We start from the raw sequence: 12121 nt of genomic DNA on the forward strand, positions 1-12121 counted from the left end.
TTAACGTTCAGCTCATGTCAAGAGAAGGAGCTAGAGAATAAGGACAGTAACTGTAATTGCATCGTAACATTCTACTCTGCCTTCGCTGACTAGTAAGGTTTATTTTGGAGAGAGAGAGAACAAACAGAAGTACCAGAAACAGTCATGCTGAGGAAACATGAAATGTTATGGGGCATAACTCAATCAGGCTCTCCAGTTACTTTGTGTAGAATGTACAGAACCTTGACTGCTGGTGACTAGATGTCTCCTGTGCTCAAACTGGCTTGGGTAAGGCTGGCTCAGGTGCACAGTGCAGCAGCATGCAGTAACCAGATACTAGGTTGTACCAGCATAATTTAGTGAATTTAATGGAATTGAAACCACAGTCTGTGGAAGCTGAAAGGACTTACAATTTTGAAAATTGTATTAGTAATAGTAAAACAGTCTCCTATCAAAAGATCTTGCCAGGGAAAAATAACTGGCAAACACCTCAAGGTATGTGTGTGTGCGTGTGTGTGTGTGTGTGTGAAACAGCATGCTGTTTGTTCAGCAGAACAGTGCCAGCTAAAGATCTGTTTAAAAAATTAAATTCCTGACATCACTTACAAGTATTGCTTAATCTTATTTGAAAAAAATAAGATGGTAATTAGGTTTCACTCCTACAAGCAGCAGGATAATTGGGTCCCAAAGGTCTGGAATAAGGTTAAACAATTAGACTCTATCTGCAAATGAACCTATCCTGATTGGCACTTGAAAGGATAAAAGGTTTATTTGAAGTAGTTAGGGTTTTAACCCGTGATTTCATGAAGTCCATGTGCATCAGACTTAGTGCTAACTTGAAAACATCTCTCCAGATACCTCTGGACTTTGGATGGAAATTGAGCAAAGCTGTCCCTCTGGGTGTAACAAGAATGCAATCCCTCTGACATCTTGACTCAGTATTAGGATTTATTATTAGTTGGTAAATTATTGATCATTGGGTCAATATATCTTGAAATTCAGCTCAACAAAATACAACATCTATTTATCACAGCAATTTTAGAGACAAGTAAACTGAAACAAAGGTAGATTTATGAACCCACCAAAGGTCACACAAGTGAGTTAGCAGCAAAACAAGGAATAGGTCTTCTGAAGGCCATCTTCCAATCCAACGTCTGCACACCTAGGCTTAAAATCAGTAGTACAGAAAACCAAAGCAGACTGATAAGACAGGAAATTGATGGTAAATGATAAAAGAAATAATGTTATAGAAGTAATTTTGTTTCTCATGTGTGGCAAAGTCCACGATAAATGCAATTCAGAATGATTTTTGGTTCAACTATGCAGAAGAGTGGTCCTAGGCAGTATTCTATGCCATTATATACACTGGATTTATATAATGTGAAGTGATGAGGCTGGTGAAAAAAAAAAAAGCCCATGGAATTTAATCATATCACAGCTGCTGATCCACTTCAGCATAGACATTAAATTTAATGGAATTCTTTCTTCACTGAAATAGCTTGATTCGAAATGGCAAATAAAATATTTTTTTTCCAGCAGATAATATGGGTTAATCTGTTGAAATATGCTCTCTGTAGTTGAAAAATACAGAACAGTAAGCAAGACATGGCAGTGGATAAACATAACACTTGTATAAAAATTTGTAACAATTCTGCATTTGTGAGATGGAAGTATGGGACACAGGTTGCAGACTATTTTGTTTTCATTGAATTGGATATCTCAGAATTTCTAGAACTAAAGAAGATACCCTGGATCACAACCAAAGCCAGGCTGAAGGCTGGTCTGAGATTTACAAGTAATAAAGGGAGAAAAATTAGAATTTCTTCAAAATATGAGTAAGAGTTTAATTACTCACAGATAATTATTTCATTTCTGTGTTTCATAACCAGGAAATCTAGAACCCTTTAATTCCTAATTAACTTCTTATGGAGGAGTTAAAACATTAAAAAATAACCAACTTTCTTGGTAAATGTTGTGGAGTAAATAGCAATAATATGAATGCAAAATTCTTCACTAAATCATAGATTATCTCCAGTTTGAATGAACCTGTAATCATCAAGTCCAGATTCCTGCCCCTTGCAGGATGAGCTGAAACTAAAGGGTGTTGAATCTTAAACAGGATTAGAGGAATTCTTTCATACCTTGGAGAAATTAATCACCCACAACAATAGTGTCAAAATATCCAGCATTCCTACAAAGAATACAGTAGGATTTGTTTCATTAAGCATCTGTTCATAGAACTTTCTCCCAAAAGTCAGCCACCTGATTTGCATGGTCTTTACGTGCATTAGGATGAGAAACTGCCCATACTGAGTTGAAACAAAAAGTGCTCAACTACAGAGAGGTCAAAACAACTTCTCTGCAACCAAATATCCTCTGCATATAGCCACATAATCCCCTCCACTTCATTGAACAAGTAATGCCTGAAAAATAAATCTATTGTTTGAGATAATTCAGTAAGATTTTTTTAAATGGAGTCTCCTACTCTAAAAGGAGTAGAAAGCATATACAGATTAGCTCTTTAAGTAGAACAAACAACATCAGAAAAGTTATTTGGAAAGTCATTTACCTACTTATAAGGAGTGTTGTTCTGTTTCTTCACTAAACAAGAAAACAGAAAGATATTTGGTGTACATATCACCCAGCGTGAATAGTGAAAGTAATATATAGATTTAGATATAGTGTATGCAATGCCTTTCTTTCAAGTTCATGCGAGAAAAAAACCTTCTACCAAAATATTCTTGGAGTTATGTATTTTTTTCAGCCATTTCAGATGAATGTCTATGCTTTTTCAGTGATGAAGCTCTGAGTTAATTCTCATGGACACATCAGCCAGGCTGCAGGATTTCCATGCTGCTTTTGCAGGGGCAGTGTTGATTGACAAGGCCACGTCTCCACTCTCCTGACACTACATATATGCACACACCAATTATTTAAACTTGGTTCCTAACGAAGGTAGATGAGTCCAAAGACTTACAGTTATGTTTAGATTTTGAGCACAGAATCCATTCTGTGAATAGACAAATTCAACTGTAACAAATCCTGAAAATGGACAGGAGCCAGCTGGGATAAAGTAACACCCTATGTTTTTCCACCTGGTAGTGTTGCTTAACAGGCCTAACTGAGGGCAGCTACTTCAATGGATAAGAACTTAATGGGAAAGATGCAATTCTTAGTTCTGGCAGCAGCAGTTATTCTTGCCTGTAGTTAATTAGTCCATCTGAGGAAAGCGTGATGACCTGCTGATACAAATCAGTGGCCTCAGAGCTTGTTCTAGAGGCCTTAACCATAGTTCCCCCTTACCTGAATTTAATCACATATGGTGTGGTCAGCTGCACACTGTACTCCTCCTGCAGTGCTGCTGCAGATATCTAAAGGAGTTTTCTATTCAGGCCAGGGAAAAGCTGTGTTCAAAGTGCAGGAAGTTCCCCATGACTTATTACAGGAATTGATAGTCTTTTATCTAAAAGGTGGGTGAACAAGTGTTAAGCAAAAAGGATTTCAAGTGTAACAGGTTTAAATTGGAATGTCTGCCTGCTTGACTCAGGAATATTACTGGGAAAGCTGATGCTCTGTCTTGTGCTTCAGAAGTGTCATGGACTGAAAAATAGGATGGCTGTTGTGTTATTGCATTGCTTCACTATGCTTATTTTACAGCATATTATAGTTACAGCTTATTTTCAGCAGACATTGGTCAGGACTTTGTTATTTACCATTAACTCTCTCTGTGCTGCTTTCCCCTTGGGAAAAGTGTGATTTAATAGACACAAATATCATAGTGAGAAATGGGACAGTAAGAGGAGCCAAAACCAGTTATGTTGGTTTTGTTTTCTTTCTTCAGTCTCTAGGAATAGGTAAAGCTTTCTTAGGCACTAAATAACTTGACTGCCTAAGGTCTGGGTTCAGATACCATTTACACCTTTGCATTCTCTTGACCTTCAGGAAAGTTGATATTCCCAAGAGCCAGTTTTGTAACGCTTCAGTGTTGAGATTCAGGCTGCGAATGAGTCACCCAGGATCCTTTCTGTTGCATAGTCTCTTCAAACCTTAAGAGGGGTCAAGCACAAAGATATTTGTGAGACAGGTCTTGAAGAGATTCCCAAGTGCTACAGGTCCTTAGCTGTGAGTTTTCTCTTACTTCCTTTTACTTATGTTTCTGTCTTCCTTTAAAAAGAAAAACAAAACAAAAATAAAAAGTGTCACAGTGGATGAACTTCTTTGTTTCCAGGGACGAGCTAGTACGGTGAGGAAACTTCATAAAAACAGAGTCTTAAGTGAAAAATCCACATTGATGAGCAAAAATTCAAATCCCTCAGATTATATTTATCACCAAAGAGGTATGCCAGACTTGAAACTATTCCTGTCTTTCCCTGACCTTGGCAGGTTTCCAGAAAAGAAGCTACACAATCTGGAGAGCTGTGATGCAGGTTATACTGTAGGAATAATTCAGGGACTCTATTTAAGGAACATATGCTGCATCCACTTATTTCTAACAGATGCAAGGATAAAAAGTTACTATCCTAAAGAGAAAGAGTAACAGAAAAAATATGATAGTGGGAAACGTGTTGAAACTTTCAGGAAAAAAAGCATTGCATTAAATTCCAGCAGGTAGCTTTTTTTTCCTTTTTAGAGAAAACACTGGCAAAAGTAACAGTAAGTAGTGATTTATTATTTTCAGCGATGACTTCTTTCTGATTGGGAACTGAGTTCTCTCTCACAGAAGAAGGATTCTAGTCTTGTTACATATATATAAATTGAGAGTAATTGCTCACCAGGAAATAGCAGTGTCAGGTTTAAACCACCATATGTAGGATTGGATCTGTTCTATTTTTCTCCTTGTCCAGAACTGCTAAGGACCAGTGCATATTGACTCTTATTTTTTTCCATTAAGTAGTGTTAGAGAAGGGTAGTTGCAGCCATTACCGGATTAGGACAAGGACAGCATGGATAAAAGTGACTAGAGACCAGACCAGACACAGAGCACCTTCCAGGACCTGAAGAGGGCCTACAAGAAGGCTGGAGAGCATCTTTTTACAAGGGCCTGTAGTGACAGACAAGGAGTAATGGCTTTAAACTGAATTAGGGTCAGTTTAGATCAGATATTAGGAAGAAATTCTTTACTATGAGGGTGGTGAGACACTGCAACACATCCAAAGAAGCTGTGGATGCCCCATCAAGGCCAAGTTGGGTGGGGCTTTGAGTAACCTGGTCAAGTGGAAGATTGGCAGTGGGGTTGAAGCTAAATGATCTTTAAGGTCCCTTCCAACCCAAATCATTCTATGACTCTATGATGCCAATATCCATAAAGAGCCTGGGTATAAAAAGCTCCTCAGAAAGACCTTGGGCAACAATCTGCACTCTGATGTGTGTGACTGCATCCTGAAGTAAAGGTGTAACCTATAGAGACAGAAATCTTAAAAATAGTGTAAAAAATAACCTTGCATTTTCCACCTCTGTTTTCTCCCCTCTTGGTTGTATGATTGCAATCTCCCGTGTTTCCATGAAAGCAGCAATGCCCACAGGAAGCCATTCAGTCTCCAGACAGATGCATAAGAGATGCTATAGGGTTCAGATTAGAAGGCAAGAGGAAGTTTGAAAATAAGTTTCAGAAGTCACCAGGCACAACACCTACCTGTGCATGAGAATTCTGTGATCCATTCACTGCTCCAGCAGCAAAGTAGGCAACAGAGCTGAGCACAGTGAGCAAGGAATGTAACACTTTTAGATGTCAGTTAATGCAGCTGCCTTTATTCTGAGGCACAAAGATTTTACCTGAAGGCACCATAAAACCCATTCAGCCCTTTTGCTTCTGTCTGTCACCTAATCTGAATCACCACAGCCATCAGTGGCTCTGTGCTGTAACTGGTACTTAATGGGCTGGAAAAATTGAGGGAGGATTGGTTTCTTCAAGTTCATGCACAAGAACACAAAACACACACTTTTTTGTCTTACTACCAGTTGCTGGACTGTGTGTTTCTGGAGAAAAAGGGCAAGCCTGACTAAATATATTATTTGTATAGCATATTTCTTTTCTGAATATCTTTTATGGCAAATAGTGACTCTGTTTTTCTTTTTAATTCAGTCACACATTACCCATTAGGCATGTACTTTGTTTTGGAGACATGCATGGGAACGTGCACATGTGTGTGACTAATTTTCAAATCTGAGATGTTCAAATAGTGATGCCATTATGAAGATGCAGCTGTTAACTAGACCAGCTTTATACAGCTGCTTGAGGTCTTTTCTCTGTTGTAGCCAAATAAATATATCCCTCAGAGCACTAAAATAAGTTCAGAATGTACACAAAGTTTTATTGTACATATTTTGTTTCTCAAATTCTTTATATACACCATGGTTAAATGTTGTGGCTAAAAGAAGACTTTGTGCCTGACTGGGTTAAAGCTGGATTATGGCCTATTAGTATGATGGATATCATGCTCTGAGGTTAGTGCCTGGAAACAATTTGCGTAAGTTTATGCAGTGCCCAAGGGTGACAGTTCAAAATTTCTTAGCAAAACAGCAAATTCATCTTCCCAGAGTGCTCTTCAGCCTGAGTCACCTTGTCAAGCAGGTGACAGCAGATGAAAATTCACCGGTGTTCAGCTCCTTGTCCAACAAAGTCACTGTCTTTCTTTGCTATTTCTGAGTTCAGAAAAAAAGAGGGTCTGTCTTTTTTGCAAACCTCTGCAGGCCTAAATGGTCAGTAGTAGTAACACCTTGGTCTCTGAACATCAGTGAGATTCTGCCATATCTGCCTGTTCTCAGGGAGAACATGGAGGGAAGGAGAGCTGTTATTAACATACACTAATGGTGAGCGGGAAATAAAATATAAATCAGAAGGTGTTTAGCCATGGTGGAAAAACTGCAAAACTTTAGAACTGTAGGCACAGAAGAAACCTAATTGGTGAGGTGGAACTATAGCTAACCTATTTTACTGACCTTTCAGCTCAAATTTTTTCAGTTGAGGAGAATGACACATTTCAGGAGAATGACATATTTCTTTTCATACAATTTCTTAAGCAACCTTGTGAAAGAGAGTGGCTGATTTTTAACACAGCCAGAACCTGTATGTTCTATAACCTCAAGTTCAAATTGAAAAGTAGTTGGAAAAGTATTTGCTATATCTGGTCAGAAAGTATTTGACTTCAGCTTTGCCTGCGTTTTCTTAACTTTGTCTTCACTTTTTGGACAGGCCAGCACTCCCCCTCCTCCCAATTTCAACAGCAAAACACTTTATTTTTCTATCAGATATGACTTTTTTTTGCAGAGGACACAAAAATGTGATTATTTTAAAGAAAATAGTGTACAGAACTGTGCACAAAAGAGGTGATTCAATATGTTTCATATATTTTTGAGACAAAAATGCACAGTAACTTAGGATGCTCTTTTTGCAAGGTGCTAGTCTAAGAATAAGATGGTGCTTTGTCAAAGATATTGTCAAGACCAAAATTGTGAACAAACACCTGCTTGTTTATTGAAAGGCAGACACATCACTTGTGTGAATCCATTAAGAAGGACAATGGGATATGTGGGATAAATTCCTTCAAAATTTCAGAAGGGCAACTCTATTCATGTGGATGAAAAGTCATCCTTGTATGAAGCCAGAATATAAAACGATCATTCTAGGAAAAGTCAGTAGCAACAGGATACTTCATCTTTTTCTTTCCAAGAGATTTTTTTCTGCCTAATAAATCCAGATCTCATTTCAACTGTGAGAGTTACAAACTTATACTGGAAAGTTAAAGTATTAGAAGGTGGATTTGCCAGATAATCAAAAACAGTTCTTTATGGTTTACACAAAATCAATACAAGATACTTTAAAAAGCAGTCAGCAGTTTTAGTTTCAGTTGTTTGCCAGATGTTACTGCATACATACATATTGGCTGCACCATGTAGCCTGAATCATTCAGATGCTTAAATGAGCATTTGCCACAGACAGTATGGATAAGCCATGCCCTGCAGACTACACTGCCATGGTGGTCTTTGTAAGCCATGGTAAAACTGAATCAGAAAGAACCCCTTCTCATTGCCTCATAAATAAATTACCCCGACTTCTTTGGCTGAGACACATGAAAATTTGCCCTCCCTATCTATTTCTATATCTAAAAAGTGTATGCACAGAAGTAATCACATGTAAAATAAAAATGTATTTTTCTGTAAAGGTCATTTACGAACCTGAATGCCCTGGTTTACAGCTGTAAGAAGATCATGGAAAAGACTTGGAGAGTGACTCTCTCCCTTCTGTGGGAAAATGGTAATGGGAGTCTGAAACTCTTTGTGGGAAAATCTCTTCCTTCAGGGTAAAACCGTGGGCCCCAGAAGTATGACCATATAATAAGTAAAAAACCTATTCAGCTTTCTGCCTTTGTGTAATCTTGTTGTGCTTTTGCCAGAGATAGTTCCACTGAAATAAGCCTGTGACAAAGGAGCAGTTTTCTTCCATCTTCTCCTTTACAGCACAATTTTTGGACCCATTTGCAGCATGGAGCACTAGGAGGCGGCAAAAAAGTCAGTGTAAAGTTAACAGCTACACTGTTGTCACAAGAAACGTCCCTGGATCTCCTTAGAGCTGACCTAGGATGAGGAACAGTTAAAGAGGAAATTATTTTTTTGTGTATTTGGGGGCAGGGGTTTTAGTAGCTTGAATAATTCTTCAATCCAAGCGTTACTGAAACCTCCTATCACTCCAAGGGTTTAGGAAGTAAATACTTATCTCTGTTGTTTCCATTTGTTTACTTTGCATTTGACTGAACTTTGGATATTGCCAATTTCACAGCATATGATTACCCACTGGTGGGAACAGAGAGCAGAGATAATGGTGATATTAGTTGTCACAGTTCTTTTCCTGGGATGCTCTGCGATGATGAAGTTGCTTTTTTCCCCTTGTGGGCCAACACATTAAAGAACCACTGGGATTTGCACTGCTGGCTTCTGTAGTTGCACTACCAGCTCTCCTCAGGCTTCCCTACTGGGAGTATCTGCCCCTGTGCTCATGTTTCATATGACAGCAACAGCAGGTAACAGACAGTAGGAGAACACAGGAAAAATCCCTGACTTTCCTAGTAAAACACCTAACATCAGCACTGCCTCTTTGGTTTCTCTTCTTTGAGATGCTTAATGACCATTTTACTCCAACCCAGCAAAGCATTTTTCACACAGACTTAACTCTGGGTGCATGATTCAGAGGCAATTGGACTACTTTGTATAAGGACACAGTTGTAGAAAACAGCTTAGAGATATCTTTAATGTCAGACCAAAGGCAGGCTTCTCAATCCTATTTGAGATTCTCAAAGCCTTGTAAATGGTCACAATAGGCACTGCTCAAATGTCATTTAGCATGAGTGAAAGTGCTGCTCTCTCAGAAACAAACAGGAAACAGGAGATTTACTATATGAATTAAAAGCAGTAACAAATAACATCATGTTCTTGGGATACTGCAAGGGCAGTGAGAGAGAATGAGTCACTTCCCATTTGCAGCAATTATTGCAAGGGAAGAGATTCATTGTAATTTTTTTGGGTTTTAGAGTTTGCACTGCGATATTCTTCACGTGAAAAATCCAAACCTGCCTACATGCAAAGGTTAAGGTAGATGTTGCTGGAAGTTTTGGAAGGATTTTGAGTGAAAATACAAAACTCTTGGCAAGTTCTGTGAAGTGTTTCATCTGGAATTGCCTGGAGGACTGAATGCTTTGTATTCCTGCCCCCTGGTGCAAGCCCACCTAACATCCAAATGGAGCTCTATTAATCAAGAAGGAATCAAATTATTTGATTCAAAACCCAGAATACTGAGCACAATGAAATGAAAAAACAGGCAGTGATAGAGACACAGCTGATGTCTTTCTCCACAGACGTGCAGTGTCTGACTCCAGTGGAGCTATTAGTGAGAGAGCAGCGGGGTTTAGATACATCGCCACATCTTGGAGTGTGGTAAATTGAGGCAGCTCCATTAAAGTCAGGCACAGAACAACTGCAAGGTGAGACAACAGTTCCCTGCCACCTGTATGATTAAGAGAGGGCCACCCTGAGAGTGCTGAAGTCCTAATCAAACACTACCCTCAGCAGAGATGCTGGCAAGTGTGGAAGGCATGGAGTTTATGGAAAAGGAATATGTAACTGCTAATTACTATCTTGCTGACCCTCTTAGGGTGCTATAGTTGTGCAGAAATTTAAGCAAGGCAGTCAAACTTGTCAAAGAAGCTTGCTTTATGCACAATGAGAATCGCTAATATAGAAATTGATTCTGCTGCCCATTAATCAGGGTTTCTAAGAGTTTTAAAGGGAAAATAAACATGCACTTTTGTAAAAATATGTTTGAGTGGTTTGATGGCATGCTGTTTCTTGTTTAGGTGTAATAAAAAAAATTAAGGGTAAAAGAGTATGAGTCAATATAAGTTTGAGTAAAGTGCTCAAGAGAGCAAATAAAACTTGTTCATTTGTCTGTTAACTGATGTAATTGTGTCAGGTTTAGGAAGTGAACAAGATCTAAAATAAGATATGAATTAAAATATAAAAATATATTGAAAAGTTCTTTAGACCAGTTGCCAGTAAAGTTTCCTGTATATGAATTTAATATATTTCTCTCTGAGTATCTTTAGGCAAAAAGACATATTATTATGGTTTTCAGAGATCAAAAAAAGCTAACTTTCTTTCTCATTTTCTACTTAACTAAAGCTTTGACTTTATGTAATAGTGGTAATGTGGCTGGTCAAAATTAAGCTAAAGGATGCAGCTATAATTTAGCTCAATTGAAAACTAATGTAAATATGGAAATCATGAAATTCTACTGATGCAACTTTATTAAAACTATATTGTATCTCAGTGCACAAGGAAGCACAGATAAGATGAAATCTTGTGCAAGGCTTGCATATTCATTTAATTAAAGGCCAAAAAAATTTTTTTTCTTTTTCACTCAAATAGTGTAGAAATATTTTTTTTTATCAAGGTACTATTAAAATTAGCTAAGAAAAGAAGGAATACTGTGTTCCTTCTCACAGTATTCTCTTTAACGCAATTGCTTCCCTCCTTCATGGATGTACTGTTTTTAAAACATGAATAAAAAGATCGGGCTTCTGAATAAAAGAAAAATCTTCAGAATCATCTTTCACCCACCTACAGGGAGGAGGAAGAGGAGGAGGAAATAAACCCCAGTTTATTCTTTCTGAGATGTGTGGTGTTTTCTGAGAGCTGCAACCCATGACAGCATCCTGTGTGTACACAGCACTGAGGAGAGAGCAGCCTTATGCAAACCCAGTGGCAAGGTGCTGTACCTGGCATCTGCTGGGACTAAGCCACTGAGAGCAAACATGCTTCTATATGGCTTGGCATCTGATCAAACCAAGAGTTTAGACACCACCTGAAAATCCTGCTGAGTTCTTCGATTTTGTCAAACAAAAATTACTCAAGGGTCATGTCAGCACCCCTCCAACTGCTCCCCTGATACCCGTATTTGCTTCTACAATGTCACGGAACAGCAACAATTGACAGCTCTTTGTAAATAAATAATGGCAATACTACAAAGACTTGCCGAAGGTCAGCTGTCACTGTAAACTAATATAGTTCTGACAGGAGGACTGGGAGACCTGCAAAACACATTGAGATGTAGAGAGCTCAACCTAGCAAAGAGAGCTCAACCTAGCAAAGCTGAGAGGGGATTTGATTCCAGTTTATAGATATATGTGAGGGGGAAAAGCTTCTCATTCTTGACAGCACTTTGGTTTAGCAGATAAGCTGAAAGTTGGATAAAATGAAAATGAACAAAACTTGAAATGAAAACGTGCACATTTTTCATACTAGTCTAGTACTGTAACAGATTTTGAGGTATGTGACAGATCACCCAGCACTTGAATTCTTTAAATCTAAGTTGCCTGTCTTCCTATGAGATGTGATGTCTTTTAAGTGCATTGCCATTAGGCAGGACTCAGGATTTGTTCAAAGGAATTTTAAGCCAAGTCTTTATGAGCTTTTAACCACGGGATCATAATGTTGCTCTGCAGCAGTAACATCTATAAATGGAATTGCTGCTCTGATGAAATCAACCACAATTTTGACTGTGCTTTTTTGCTGGAATAAGATTTTATTTCACAAACACATAAATGTTTGCAGTTTGTGCTCTTGGCTCAAATAGCTTAATATTGCCTAATTA

The sequence above is a fragment of the Corvus brachyrhynchos genome, unplaced genomic scaffold, assembly GCF_000691975.1.
Source record: "Corvus brachyrhynchos isolate BGI_N302 unplaced genomic scaffold, ASM69197v1 scaffold23, whole genome shotgun sequence".
Lineage (NCBI taxonomy): Eukaryota > Metazoa > Chordata > Aves > Passeriformes > Corvidae > Corvus > Corvus brachyrhynchos.